Source organism: Bufo bufo, chromosome 8 (assembly GCF_905171765.1).
Source record: "Bufo bufo chromosome 8, aBufBuf1.1, whole genome shotgun sequence".
In the NCBI taxonomy this organism is placed as follows: Eukaryota; Metazoa; Chordata; class Amphibia; order Anura; family Bufonidae; genus Bufo; species Bufo bufo.
The window spans coordinates 138,300,921-138,314,280 of record NC_053396.1 but is presented as its reverse complement, the minus strand read 5'-3'; the positions used below and the strand labels follow the sequence as shown (position 1 = coordinate 138,314,280).

The 13,360-nt window shown below is 45.7% G+C and overlaps 1 long non-coding RNA gene across 1 annotated transcript; it reads left to right on the top strand.

Moving 5' to 3' along the window:
- Positions 1 to 2,346: 2,346 nt before the first annotated feature.
- Positions 2,347 to 12,916, top strand: LOC120978229. Its single transcript, XR_005774036.1, has 3 exons — positions 2,347 to 2,384; positions 8,544 to 8,547; positions 12,805 to 12,916. It is a non-coding gene; the product is annotated as an uncharacterized LOC120978229 (long non-coding RNA).
- The last annotated feature ends 444 nt before the right edge of the window (positions 12,917 to 13,360 follow it).

The following is a 13,360-nucleotide window of genomic DNA, read 5'->3' as shown; positions in this document are numbered from 1 at the left end:
TCAGGTGTTTCTGCTTCAGACCTCTCCTTCCTAGTTCACTAACAGGAGGGTGTTGTCATTGTCTGCCATGTTACAGATAAAGTAGAGCTGCAGCATAGTCATGGTCACTGTTTCTACAAAATTGCTAACTCACATTTCGCTTGCCTTACATCTCCCTCTGAGTATACTTATACACACTGATAAAAATCGGTGCCAAGGCTGCTGTAATCACATGACTTTATTTACTACCAAGATCTCACGATAGAGACAGATAGATTCCAATTCCATCTTTGGGTAATTCAAGTTACTTTAGCTATTTCTCTATCTATCACTCTTTCCCTCTATCTGCTCCTGCTGCTGACATCAGCAGGGAAGTAAAGGGCAGCAGTATTTCATGTTTGCTACTATCCCACCCCATATTGAATTGAATGTGGTGTACCTGCAAGTGAACAAGGTACCAAACATGATAGTGTTGCATTTTTTTAATTAGAAGCCTGAATTTATGGACCAGGGTAAATCCTATGAGTTTTTTTTTTTTTAAATAGATCACTGGAGATATGCTGAAAGATGCATAAGTATTTCTATTTATTTTTGTTTCCTGCTGACAATGGAGTTTTACTTCCATGCAACCACTATCCATTACTGCAGTGGAGCATACACATTAAGTCAATGTACACTAAGTGTGAACAGAGGAAAGGAAGTTATGTAATGGAATCCTCTTGACCTTGTGTAAAGGAGACTGTATATTTCATGAAGCACCATGGATTAGGCTCTTAGCCTAATACACCAATATATACAGTACCAAGAAACGGGCATTAATACATGGTTATGCTATAAATATTCTATAAAATAATCAATTAGTCTTTTATTTTGAGTGGTCTTATTTTTCTTATAAAATGTATGGGAGAAGAGTGAAATATAATTTAAAATATCAAATTATACTGCGTTAAAACATGTACTTACCCCATATTGTTCACTTGAACATAACCTAATACTTTACTATTTCCTGGACAAGATCTAGAAATCTTGTTTAGAGAAGGGTAACTTAGACCGTTGCATGGTAATTACACTCTTTTGTCAGGAAAATCTCACAGTCCTTGGGTTTCCATCTTGTAGCATACTATGTATGAAATATAAAAGGCCTGTGCCACCAGATCAAATGTGGTAATGTTCATCACGTGATTGCAGCAAGCCCAGGAGAATAAAGTGGAGGATGGGAGTGGTAGTGGTACGCATGGCAATGATAGTTGTACACACGGATCACAGTGACCACTGCGCTCCACCCTCACCCCTGGCCCTGCCTACTTGCCTCACGAGTCCTGATGACAGGGGACAACTGGACGACAGTCCCTAACTTAGTATACGTGTGGGAAGGACAGACAAGACAAATAACGGATAGTGAACGGACCGGGTCAAAACCAAGAGGACAACGCAGTACAGAGGGATAAGCAAAGAAAGGTCAGGAGAAGCTGGGGTCATAAATACCAGGAGAGTCGAGAAGTACCAAAGGAGTACGCAAAGAATAGTCAGGTGGAAGCCGAGGTCAATATACCAGGAGGGATGCGCAGTACAGGAGGAGCAGGCAAAGGATCGTCAGGGAACAGGATCAAGTACACAGGTATCCAACAACTGCCAGGAACCTAATTTAACAGGCAACCTGTGGCCAGCAGGCTGCCTGTATTTAGAGTCGGGAGTGAGGGTCATGTGACGTGGCCAGCGTCACATGACCGACAGACCGACCAGTCGAGCACTGAGGGATCAGCTCGGTGCTCAAGGCAGACCTAGGAGCAGGGAGCCTCCCAGCTAGCAAAGCCGCCCTGGGAACGAGGTCAAACACAGATCCTCGCTCCCGAAGCTAAGCAGCAGGTCTGTGGCTGATGGGAGACCGAGTGTGCCTTCGGCACCCCGTTACAGCCGTGTAGTGACAGCAGGGCACACTCTTTCTTCCTTTTGAGGACACTCTGATGGGGCTCCTGCTTGGTGGTAGTTGGGGTTCCCTTAGTCTTACGCGGTTGTGCAACCTACCAAACCACAGGGGAAACACGTGAGGCTCACGGTGGACCGATGGGTGTAATAGTTCATGTACTCACGGTTAGCAGATGCCTCCCTGGTTTGGCGTACAGTGGATGGGAAAACAGCACAAAATCCTCCAGGGCACTCTCTGTTGCAGGGAACACCAGCCAGATGTTGGTTGAGGTGCCCTTCATGGTAATTGGTGTTTAAGGTGCTTTGGTGGCTGGGCCCCTGGTTCGTGACACAGCACCATGAGGTGCAAATGTTGAATTTAGTAGTGGAAATTATGAGGAGTCAGTTGTTATAGAACAATTCCAATGTTTACTTGAATCTATAGTCTCAAGGCAAACGTTACAGTCCATCAACAAAGTGCATTCGTATGGCATAAGTAAGTGATGACTCAGAAAAAGGTACAATTGTATTCCACTTATCAGTTTTAGGCAATTGTCAATTGAGGAGTTGTCTCTTTAAAGTAGACACTTCACAGGAAAGACTTCTTGTGATAGCCCCAAGTTGAATCTATAGCACCCTTGTATTTAATATGCTGATATCTATTCACTTTGAGCTATCCTATAAGGGCGATCTCCCTCGTGGCTGGTAAACACTTCTGCTTCATTATTTGCAGGATGATCCACTAAAAAGGATTAGGTTTTTCCACTATGTCCCGGAAGGCTTGTGTAGTGGATAAGGACAATTCAGCGCACTAATTATCCATACATGTCCTGGCACTTTGAAAGTTGCTCTCAAGCACTTGTGCTGATGAGGTCCAAAAGCTAGGTTCAGCTGTAACCCTCACTAGGCTTACTGCATATTTATACATAGACTCACTGTCTGGTGCTTGGTTGCTGTGGTTGTCTTCTCCAGGCTTTAGGAAAGCAAAACAGCTACATTGAGTTTAGCCTGTTTTTCTCCTCCATGAACTTGCTTCTTCACTTCCTCCACTAACTTCACTTACTACTCCCCAAACCTCTAAGCTAGACACACCCAAGCTATATACAGTGTTGTGCCAGCACCACCTAGGGGCGAATTGGTGAAATGACAATGCCAGACTGATAATGTGAAATACCATACATTCAGTACATTAAATAAATACACAGATGTTTTAAGTGTGCCTTTTCACACAAATGTGGGATGTTGCATACCCCACTGCTAAAAGATAAGTCGTCCTCGACGTTTGCAGTGACCGAAGCTATGGATCTCTACGCCATCCCCTGAAATACACCAAGTACGCGCCATACACAAATATACATATGTTCATTGCAATGTACTATCATGACACTTCGAGAACCTCCTATAATAAAGGGTTATGCACAACAATACAGAATAGGCAATTTATCACATAAATATATCAATTTTTCTTTCTTAATCTTTTCTTTTGTAATCTTTGGTGCTTGATGGGGATAAAATGGGCGGTGATCTCACATTTGGGGCAATGCAGTCCATGACACAGTCTTGTGACAAAGTCCAATCCTGATTTTGGGTAATAAACAATTTTGTAATTCAATAGGGTTAAAGTGCAAAAGTCTCTAATTTAAGAGGCTGTGCGTTGCATAGGATAAGGCACAGAAAAGTAATTCTGGGTACATTTCTTGAACGTTGCAAGTTAAAGTCTCAGACAACCTGAGAAGGGGATAAAAAGGGGCAAATGGCGCAAGTGTTTAACTGGGACATCGGTAGATGAAGTAGAAAAATGCTCCAGCACCAAAGGACGTTTATACAAAATCCCGATCTTTATTGAATTCTTCACCAAAATACAGGTACAGACAGCGACAGTGGCACGGGGACCCACTGCTCCCCACGATCTACGCGTTTCGAACGGTGTCGTTCTTACTCATGATCTGAGGTGTCTGGCGTTCACCCGGCTGAAATAAGGCCCAACCTTGAGTCATCCGCCCATAAGGAGGAGTCTCAGAAAACCAGGGTGAGTCAAAAATCAGTTAGGTGGACGCGAGACACCTGTGCAAACAAGTTCGCCCGTGACATAAAACATTTCCATACCTGAAGTGCTACAACATATAAGACTATATATAATATAATACAATAATAAAACTTAGCGAAATGTATTATTCTACTCCAAGACAAAGAAAAAACCATATAGTACCTACAGACATATATACATATACAGGGAGTGCAGAATTATTAGGCAAGTTGTATTTTTGAGGATTAATTTTATTATTGAACAACAACCATGTTCTCAATGAACCCAAAAAACTCATTAATATCAAAGCTGAATATTTTTGGAAGTAGTTTTTAGTTTGTTTTTAGTTTTAGCTATTTTAGGGGGATATCTGTGTGTGCAGGTGACTATTACTGTGCATAATTATTAGGCAACTTAACAAAAAACAAATATATACCCATTTTAATTATTTATTTTTACCAGTGAAACCAAGATAACATCTCAACATTCACAAATATACATTTCTGACATTCAAAAACAAAACAAAAACAAATCAGTGACCAATATAGCCACCTTTCTTTGCAAGGACACTCAAAAGCCTGCCATCCATGGATTCTGTCAGTGTTTTGATCTGTTCACCATCAACATTGCGTGCAGCAGCAACCACAGCCTCCCAGACACTGTTCAGAGAGGTGTACTGTTTTCCCTCCTTGTAAATCTCACATTTGATGATGGACCACAGGTTCTCAATGGGGTTCAGATCAGGTGAACAAGGAGGCCATGTCATTAGATTTTCTTCTTTTATACCCTTTCTTGCCAGCCACGCTGTGGAGTACTTGGACGCGTGTGATGGAGCATTGTCCTGCATGAAAATCATGTTTTTCTTGAAGGATGCAGACTTCTTCCTGTACCACTGCTTGAAGAAGGTGTCTTGCAGAAACTGGCAGTAGGACTGGGAGTTGAGCTTGACTCCATCCTCAACCCGAAAAGGCCCCACAAGCTCATCTTTGATGATACCAGCCCAAACCAGTACTCCACCTCCACCTTGCTGGTGTCTGAGTCGGACTGGAGCTCTCTGCCCTTTACCAATCCAGCCACGGGCCCATCCATCTGGCCCATCAAGACTCACTCTCCTTTTATCAGTCCATAAAACCTTAGAAAAATCAGTCTTGAGATATTTCTTGGCCCAGTCTTGAGGTTTCAGCTTGTGTGTCTTGTTCAATGGTGGTCGTCTTTCAGCCTTTCTTACCTTGGCCATGTCTCTGAGTATTGCACACCTTGTGCTTTTGGGCACTCCAGTGATGTTGCAGCTCTGAAATATGGTCAAACTGGTGGCAAGTGGCATCTTGGCAGCTGCACGCTTGACTTTTCTCAGTTCATGGGCAGTTATTTTGCGCCTTGGTTTTTCCACACGCTTCTTGCGACCCTGTTGACTATTTTGAATGAAACGCTTGATTGTTCGATGATCACGCTTCAGAAGCTTTGCAATTTTAAGAGTGCTGCATCCCTCTGCAAGATATCTCACTATTTTTGACTTTTCTGAGCCTGTCAAGTCCTTCTTTTGACCCATTTTGCCAAAGGAAAGGAAGTTGCCTAATAATTATGCACACCTAATATAGGGTGTTGATGTCATTAGACCACACCCCTTCTCATTACAGAGATGCACATCACCTAATATGCTTAATTGGTAGTGGGCTTTCGAGCCTATACAGCTTGGAGTAAGACAACATGCATAAAGAGGATGATGTGGTCAAAATACTCATTTGCCTAATAATTCTGCACGCAGTGTAATTCATGATCTAACAGTCCAGCAGAATGTAAATGCACTGAGGTTGTTCATTATGAGAATACAGATGATATGTGTCACAGGGAAGGCGTATCGGAGGAAAAGAACTGCATGCGTATATATGTGTGTGTAACAACCTCAGTGCATTTACATTCTGCTGGACTGTTAGATCATGAATTATATGTATATATGTCTGTAGGTACTATATGGTTTTTTCTTTGTCTTGGAGTAGAATAATACATTTCGCTAAGTTTTATTATTGTATTATATTATATATAGTCTTATATGTTGTAGCACTTCAGGTATGGAAATGTTTTATGTCACGGGCGAACTTGTTTGCACAGGTGTCTCGCGTCCACCTAACTGATTTTTGACTCACCCTGGTTTTCTGAGACTCCTCCTTATGGGCGGATGACTCAAGGTTGGGCCTTATTTCAGCCGGGTGAACGCCAGACACCTCAGATCATGAGTAAGAACGACACCGTTCGAAACGCGTAGATCGTGGGGAGCAGTGGGTCCCCGTGCCACTGTCGCTGTCTGTACCTGTATTTTGGTGAAGAATTCAATAAAGATCGGGATTTTGTATAAACGTCCTTTGGTTCTGGAGCATTTTTCTACTTCATCTACCTATCGCTGGACTGGCTTGAGTCCGCCCCGTGCACCGTCAACAGGATCGGAAGGTGAGCTGGCTGTAACTTCTTTTTTCATTAACTGGGACATCGTCTGATTGGTGGAGTCTTTCTATGGGAGTCCTTGTGACCAAGGAGAGGGAGCTCAAAAACAATGAAACAGAACTCCTCCCTTAACAATGCTCCTGCTCCATTTTTAGTAATGGCCAACCGGCTTACTTAGTCATAGGGGTCTGGAGAGCTGGGTACATCTGTTTGTGCAAGGCTTCCAGAGTCCCAAGAATCAGGGGATGAATCTCCTGTTACTTCCTCAACAAGGCGCTTCATAGGCACAATTGGAAGATGTAGTTTCCTCCTGATTTCGTCAAAAACAGAGAGTTCCTCTTTTCTTTGATAACAATGGGCTCCAGCCCAATTTCGTGTGTCTCCGGAATTGTCTTTGTAGCTAGAACAATCATAACTGCGGATCCTGGTGCGGTTGAAGGGGTAACTTCCCTATGGGGTTGCTCACTTGACCTTCCAGTTGACAAAAGAGCATTAGTCTCCTGACATTGCTGTACATTAAGCTGCCACAGAAGCTGTACACAGTCCCAGGTAGGATCTCTTGTGGATATTGGTTCTGGCACGATCTTGAACGCCGTAGTTGCTTTTTAGGGCAAGGTTCAGGATCTCTAGTAGATATTGCAGGTTGCTACAGAATGTTGGACCCTGCCAGGCCATTGGCATATTGGTTCTGGCTTGGTAATAGACGGGGGACGTATTTAGCGTCCGGCCGCTTGGGGCAACAAAGGGTTCTGATCCTTCCCCTTCAGACTCAGAGTCCTCCGCAGGTTCCCAGGACTCTGCTTGCGGCCTTGGCCGTGTTACGGCAGTTACATATGGACCGCGGGTGCCCTCTGCTGGGGTGAACTCGACAACCTAATTTGCATAAAGATTGTGGAGATGGCTGGGCAAGTCTTTGCGTTTAACAGAACAGCGATTTACGTAGTAATCACGACCATGTTCAAGGTCCCTAATAAATTCAAATCCCCGGATGTTGCAGAAGGATAGGACTTGACCCCGTTTCCGAACTGGGATTGGCTCTTCCATTAATTTGCGGGTGATGTCCTCATTATACTTTTAACATTGATGGGTTCTAGGGAGACTTCACACGCCACGGGTAGTTGGAGTGGTAGGACCCCATGCTTGCTGATACACTGTGACGTGGTGCATGAGGGGCTCCGATATGTTCCTGACTGGAAGATATTGGCAAAGTTCTCAGCTTTTAACATCGGCCTGAGGAATTGGCTAGAATTGTCAGTTTTTTTCAGTGATTAGTGTATGTATATATTTTTTCATCTGCACAATGTATCATTTTGGTGCATGCGGTGCATTGTGGTGCATGCGGTCCGCCCCGGGATCCTCCATTGTACGCATTTTTGCTGGGGATTGCCGTTATCTGCGGACCGCATGCGGAGGAATTGCTCCCCCGGTTATAGACACGCTACAGTGTCTGGGTTTGGAGCATTTCCACCCGTTTAGGCCACTTTTTTCAGTGAGTTTTTGTTCTAGGGAGACTTTCAGACTTAATTTCAGCTGATAAACTGGCCCAGAGGCCTGCATGAGATGAGGGTGGCCAGGCAGAACCACCTGTAGCTTGGTCTAGACCGGGCTTTTCAGCTATGACAGAGGCGCTAGCAGCGAGCGCCATTGCAGGTGACTAACCTGTAGAGCTGACGAGTGGACGCATGCTAACATCGACTCCCCATCCACGATGGCCGCAGGGACAGTCAAACTTCTAATCACTGGTGCAGCTGGGCGAATCTCCTCGGCTCGGGTAAATGTCTGTGTTTCCCGGATGCAGGCCTACGGCTCCTCTTCGCTCCAGGCCGCAGTTGAGGACGGCCCAGCAACTATCAGGGGAGCAGTAAGGATTTCTGTCTCCGCTCTCTTAATCGCGGCCTCAGGCGTAAGGCCCGCGTTTTCCTCCGGTGCTTGCGCTGCACCTTTCTCAGCCACATCAGAAATGCTGCTTCTCTCAGCCATGCTGCCTCTCTCTTTCAACTCAGCGTCTACTGACGTGCTCAGCGTGCGTACGCACGTCACGCTTCTCTGGTGCGCGACCCTCCCCCAGGTCCGCTTTGCATAGGGGAGGTGCCAGCATCGTTAGACAGATTCCACGGAGGTGGGAAGCACATTTTGAATAGTTCTGCATAAGGGGCGGCACAGTAAATTTCCCTGCTCTTGAGGGGATGTACAGTCAGGTCCATAAATATTGGGACATCGACACAATTCTAACATGTTTGGCTCCATACACCAACACAATGGATTTGAAATGAAATGAACAAGATGTGCTTTAACTGCAGACTGTCAGCTTTAATTTGAGGGTATTTACATCCAAATAAGGTGAACGGTGTAGGAATTTCAACAGTTTGCATATGTGCCTCCCACTTGTTAAGGAACCAAAAGTAATGGGACAGAATAATAATCATAAATCAAACTTTCACTTTTTAATACTTGGTTGCAAATCTTTTGCAGTCAATTACAGCCTGAAGTCTGGAACGCATAGACATCACCAGACTCAGGGTTTCATCCCTGGTGATGCTCTGCCAGGCCTCTACTGCAACTGTCTTCAGCTCCTGCTTGTTCTTGGGACATTTTCCCTTCAGTTTTGTCTTCAGCAAGTGAAATGCATGCTCAATCGGATTCAGGTCAGGTGATTGACTTGGCCATTGCATAACATTCCACTTCTTTCCTTTAAAAAACTCTTTGGTTGCTTTTGCAGTACACTTTGGGTCATTGCCCGAAACACTTCAGAATTCGTCCTGCTGCTTTTCTCAGCAGTCACATCATCAATACATACAAGAGAACCAGTTCTATTGGCAGTCATACATGCCCACGCCATGACACTACCACCACCAGGCTTCACTGATGAGGTGGTATGCTTAGGATCATGAGCAGTTCCTTTCCTTCTCCATACTCTTCTTTTCCCATTACTCTGGTACAAGTTGATCTTGGTCTCATCTGTCCATAGGATGTTGTTGCAGAACTGTGAAGGCTTTTTTAGATGTCGTTTGGCAAACTCTAATCTGGCCTTCCTGTTTTTGAGGCTCACCAATGGTTTACATCTTGTGGTGAACCCTCTGTATTCACTCTGGTGAAGTCTTCTCTTGATTGCTGACTTTGACACACATACACCTACCTCCTGGAGAGTGTTCTTGATCTGGCCAACTGTTGTGAAGGGTGTTTTCTTCACCAGGGAAAGAATTCTTCGTCATCCACCACAGTTGTTTTACGTGGTCTTCCGGGTCTTTTGGTGTCGCTGAGCTCACCGGGGCTTTCCTTCTTTTTAAGAATGTTCCAAACAGTTGTTTTGGCCAGGCCTAATGTTTTTGCTATCTCTCTGATGGGTTTGTTTTGTTTTTTAAGCCTAATGATGGCTTGCTTCACTGATAGTGACAACTCTTTGGATATCATCTTGAGAGTTGACAGCAACAGATTCCAAATGCAAATAGCACACTTAAAATTGACTCTGGACCTTTTATCTGCTCACTGTAATTGGGATAATGAGGGAATAACACACACTTGGCCATGGAACAGCCGAGAAGCCAATTGTCCCATTACTTTTGGTCCCTTAACAAGTGGGAGGCACATATACAAACTGTTGTAATTCCTACACCGTTCACCTGATTTGGATGTAAATACCCTCAAATTAAAGCTGACAGTCTGCAGTTAAAGCACATCTTGTTTGTTTCATTTGAAATCCATTGTGGTGGTGTATGGACCCAAAAAATTTAGAATTGTGTCGATGTCCCAATATCTATGGACCTGACTGTAACTCATTTTTTTCCTGCCGCTAGCAGGGCATGACTCAAGGTAATGGCGCAGCAAATTAATCAAGAAGGCCTCCGGCAGCCATTTTAGGTTCGAGAACGACAGTCTATTCACTGACAGCCAACAGTGATATTAACACAGAAACATGCAATTTTTCCACTTTTGAGACTGCGATTCTGTAGCAAGTGACTTGTATCATATGTCCACGCAGTCTTAAGCGATTGAAACAGTTCTGCAGCACAATAAAGTGTGTAAAAAAACTAAAGTATTTCAATAAAGCAAGTGGGGCTTATTCTTATAAGGTGCAGAGGAGTTTATATCTTGTTGGTATATAGTTCACATAAGGCGAAACACGTGAGGGGGAAACATGTGAGCAGGGCCGGCCTTTGGGGTGTGCAGGCTGTGCGGCCGCACAGGGCGCCATAGTAACAGGGGAGCTGGGCGGCCGACAGCTCGCAATGTAATCTGCGGCAGGCGAGGCTGTACTTGTGTTCTCCCTCGGGGCGCCCCCTCCATCTCCCCCTCCCCTGTCTGACCTGCCTGCTGCCCCCGCCAATAAGAAGAGAGACAGGAGGAGGAGGGGAGGGGCTGTGGCCACTGCGCCACCAATGAAGAAAACTGACCTGAATACAAATACAGGAGGCGGGTGCTGGAATCAAATAGCCGACACCCGACCTCTGTGACAGGGAGCTGCGATCAGCTGCAGTTGAGTTAACCCTTCAGGTGCGGTACCTGAGGGGTTAACTGCCGCTGATCGCAGCTCCCTGTCACAGAGGTCGGGTGCCGGCTATTTGATTCCAGCACCCGCCTCCTGTATTTGTATAAGAAACGTTGGTGGCACAGTGCGCCCCCCCCCCCCCCAACACCCCAGTATAAGAAACATAATTGGTGGCTCAGTGCGCCCCCCCCCTAGTATAAGAAACGTTGGTGGCTCAGTGGGAAGTGCCAATGAGGGTTAAAAAATAATTTTAAAAAATTAACTCACCTCCTCCAGTTGATCGCGTCACTGAGCTCATCACATGACCCATTACCATGGTGATGGATCATGTGATGTATCATGTGATGAGCACAGTGATGTCACCACAGGTCCTTTGACAGGTCATGAAGAAAGAACAGAAGACGATCAATTGGAGGAGGCGAGTTAATTATTTTTTTATTTTTTAACCCTCATTGGCACTGCCCACTGCGCCACCAATGTTTATTATATTGAGGGGGGGTGCACTGCGCCACCAATGTTTATTATATTGAGGGGAGGCGCACTGCGCCACCAATGTTTATTATATTGAGGGGGGGCGCACTGCGCCACCAATGTTTATTATATTGAGGGGGGCGCACTGCGCCACCAATGTTTATTATATTGAGGGGGGGCGCACTGCGCCACCAATGTTTATTATATTGAGGGGGGGCGCACTGCGCCACCAATGTTTATTATATTGAGGGGGGGCGCACTGCGCCAATGTTTATTATACTGGGGTGTTGGGGGGGCGCACTGCGCCATCAATGTTTATTATACTGGGGTGTTGGGGGGGCGCACTGCGCCACCAATGTTTATTATACTGGGGTGTTGGGGGGGCGCACTGCGCCACCAATGTTTATTATACTGGGGTGTTGGGGGGGCGCACTGTGCCACCAATGTTTATTATATTGGGGGGGCGCACTGCGCACAACGATGGGTTAGGGAAATTTCACAGCAGAGTGCGCATGCGCTGGGAGCCTCGTCGGCGGTTAGGGTAGGGAAAAATTATGGGCCAGTGCACAGGTGCGGTGATCGGATGGATGTTCTCAGCAGGACACCGGCCGACACTGCGCATGCGCTGGGAGCCTCACCAGCGGTTAGGGTAGGGAAAAAGCACTGGCCCGTACGTAATCTTTCCCTTCCCTAACCGCTGGTGAGGCTCCCGGTGCATGCGCAGTGTCGGCCGGTGTTCAGCTGAGAACATCCATCCGATCACTGCGCCTGCGCACTGGCCCATAGTTTTTCCCTACCCTAACCGCCGGCGAGACTCCTGGCGCATGCGCACTCTGCTGTGAAACTTCCCTAACCTGACGTTGTGCGCCTGCGCGGCGCTGCACACCTCCTCACGCCATGTCCGGTGCGACCGGAAGTGACGAGGGTAGGGAAATCTCACGAAGTAGGGAAGTATGACATTACACCGGCCTTTGGGGTGTGTGGGCTGGTAACTACTTGGTTGGATAGTCAGCCAGCCTATGCCATGATGCCAGCAACAAGCAGTGGCGCCACAAGGTTAGCTCGCACAGGGCGCCTGGACACCTAAGGCCGACCCTGCATGTGAGGGTCACAGTGGACCGATGGGTGTAATAGTTCATGTACTCACGGTTAGCAGATGCCTCCCTGGTCTGGCGTATAGTGGATGGGAAGACAGCACAAAATCCTCCAGGGCACTCTCTGTTGCAGTGAACACCAGCCAGATGTTGGTTGAGGTGCCCTTGATTGTAATTGGTGTTTAAGGTGCTTTGGTGGCTGGGCCCCTGGTTCGTGACTCCAGCACCATAAGGTGAAAATGTTGAGGTTAGTAGTGGAAATGAGGAGTCAGTTGTTATAGAACAATTCCAACGTTTACTTGAATCAATAGTCTCAAGGCAGATGTTACAGTCCATCAACAAAGTGCATTCGTATGGCATAACTGATGACTCAGAAAAAGGTACAATTGTATTCCACTTGTTAGTTTTAGGCAATTGTCAATTGAGGAGTTGTCTCTTTAAAGTAGACACTTCACAGGAAAGACTTCTTGTGATAGCCCTAAGTTCAATCTATAGCACCCTGGTATTAAATATGCTGATATCTATTCACTTTGAGCATTCCTATAAGGGCGATCTCCCTCGTGGCAGGCAAACACTTCTGCTTCATTATTTGCAGGATGCTCCACTAAAAAGGTTTAGGTTTTTCCACTATGTCCCGGAAGGCTTGTGTAGTGGATAAGGACAATTCTGCACACTAATTATCCATACGTGTCCTGGCACTTATGCAGCATCCCACTACGTGTGTGTGGGCACTGCTTAAAAGTACTTTTTGATCTTAACAATTGCATTGTACTGTATGGTAAAACTTTGAATTTATGTATCTCCAAAATCCCTGTTAACAGGCCTATTAGGTGTAATTTATACATCCCACCAGTAGATAGGGATAAAGTTCGGTTCCTATATATATCCAGGTCAGGCCTAGTGAGAGAGGTCAGTTCAGAGTAGTTACAGGTTCAGTTGAGACCACAGGTCAGTGTGAAG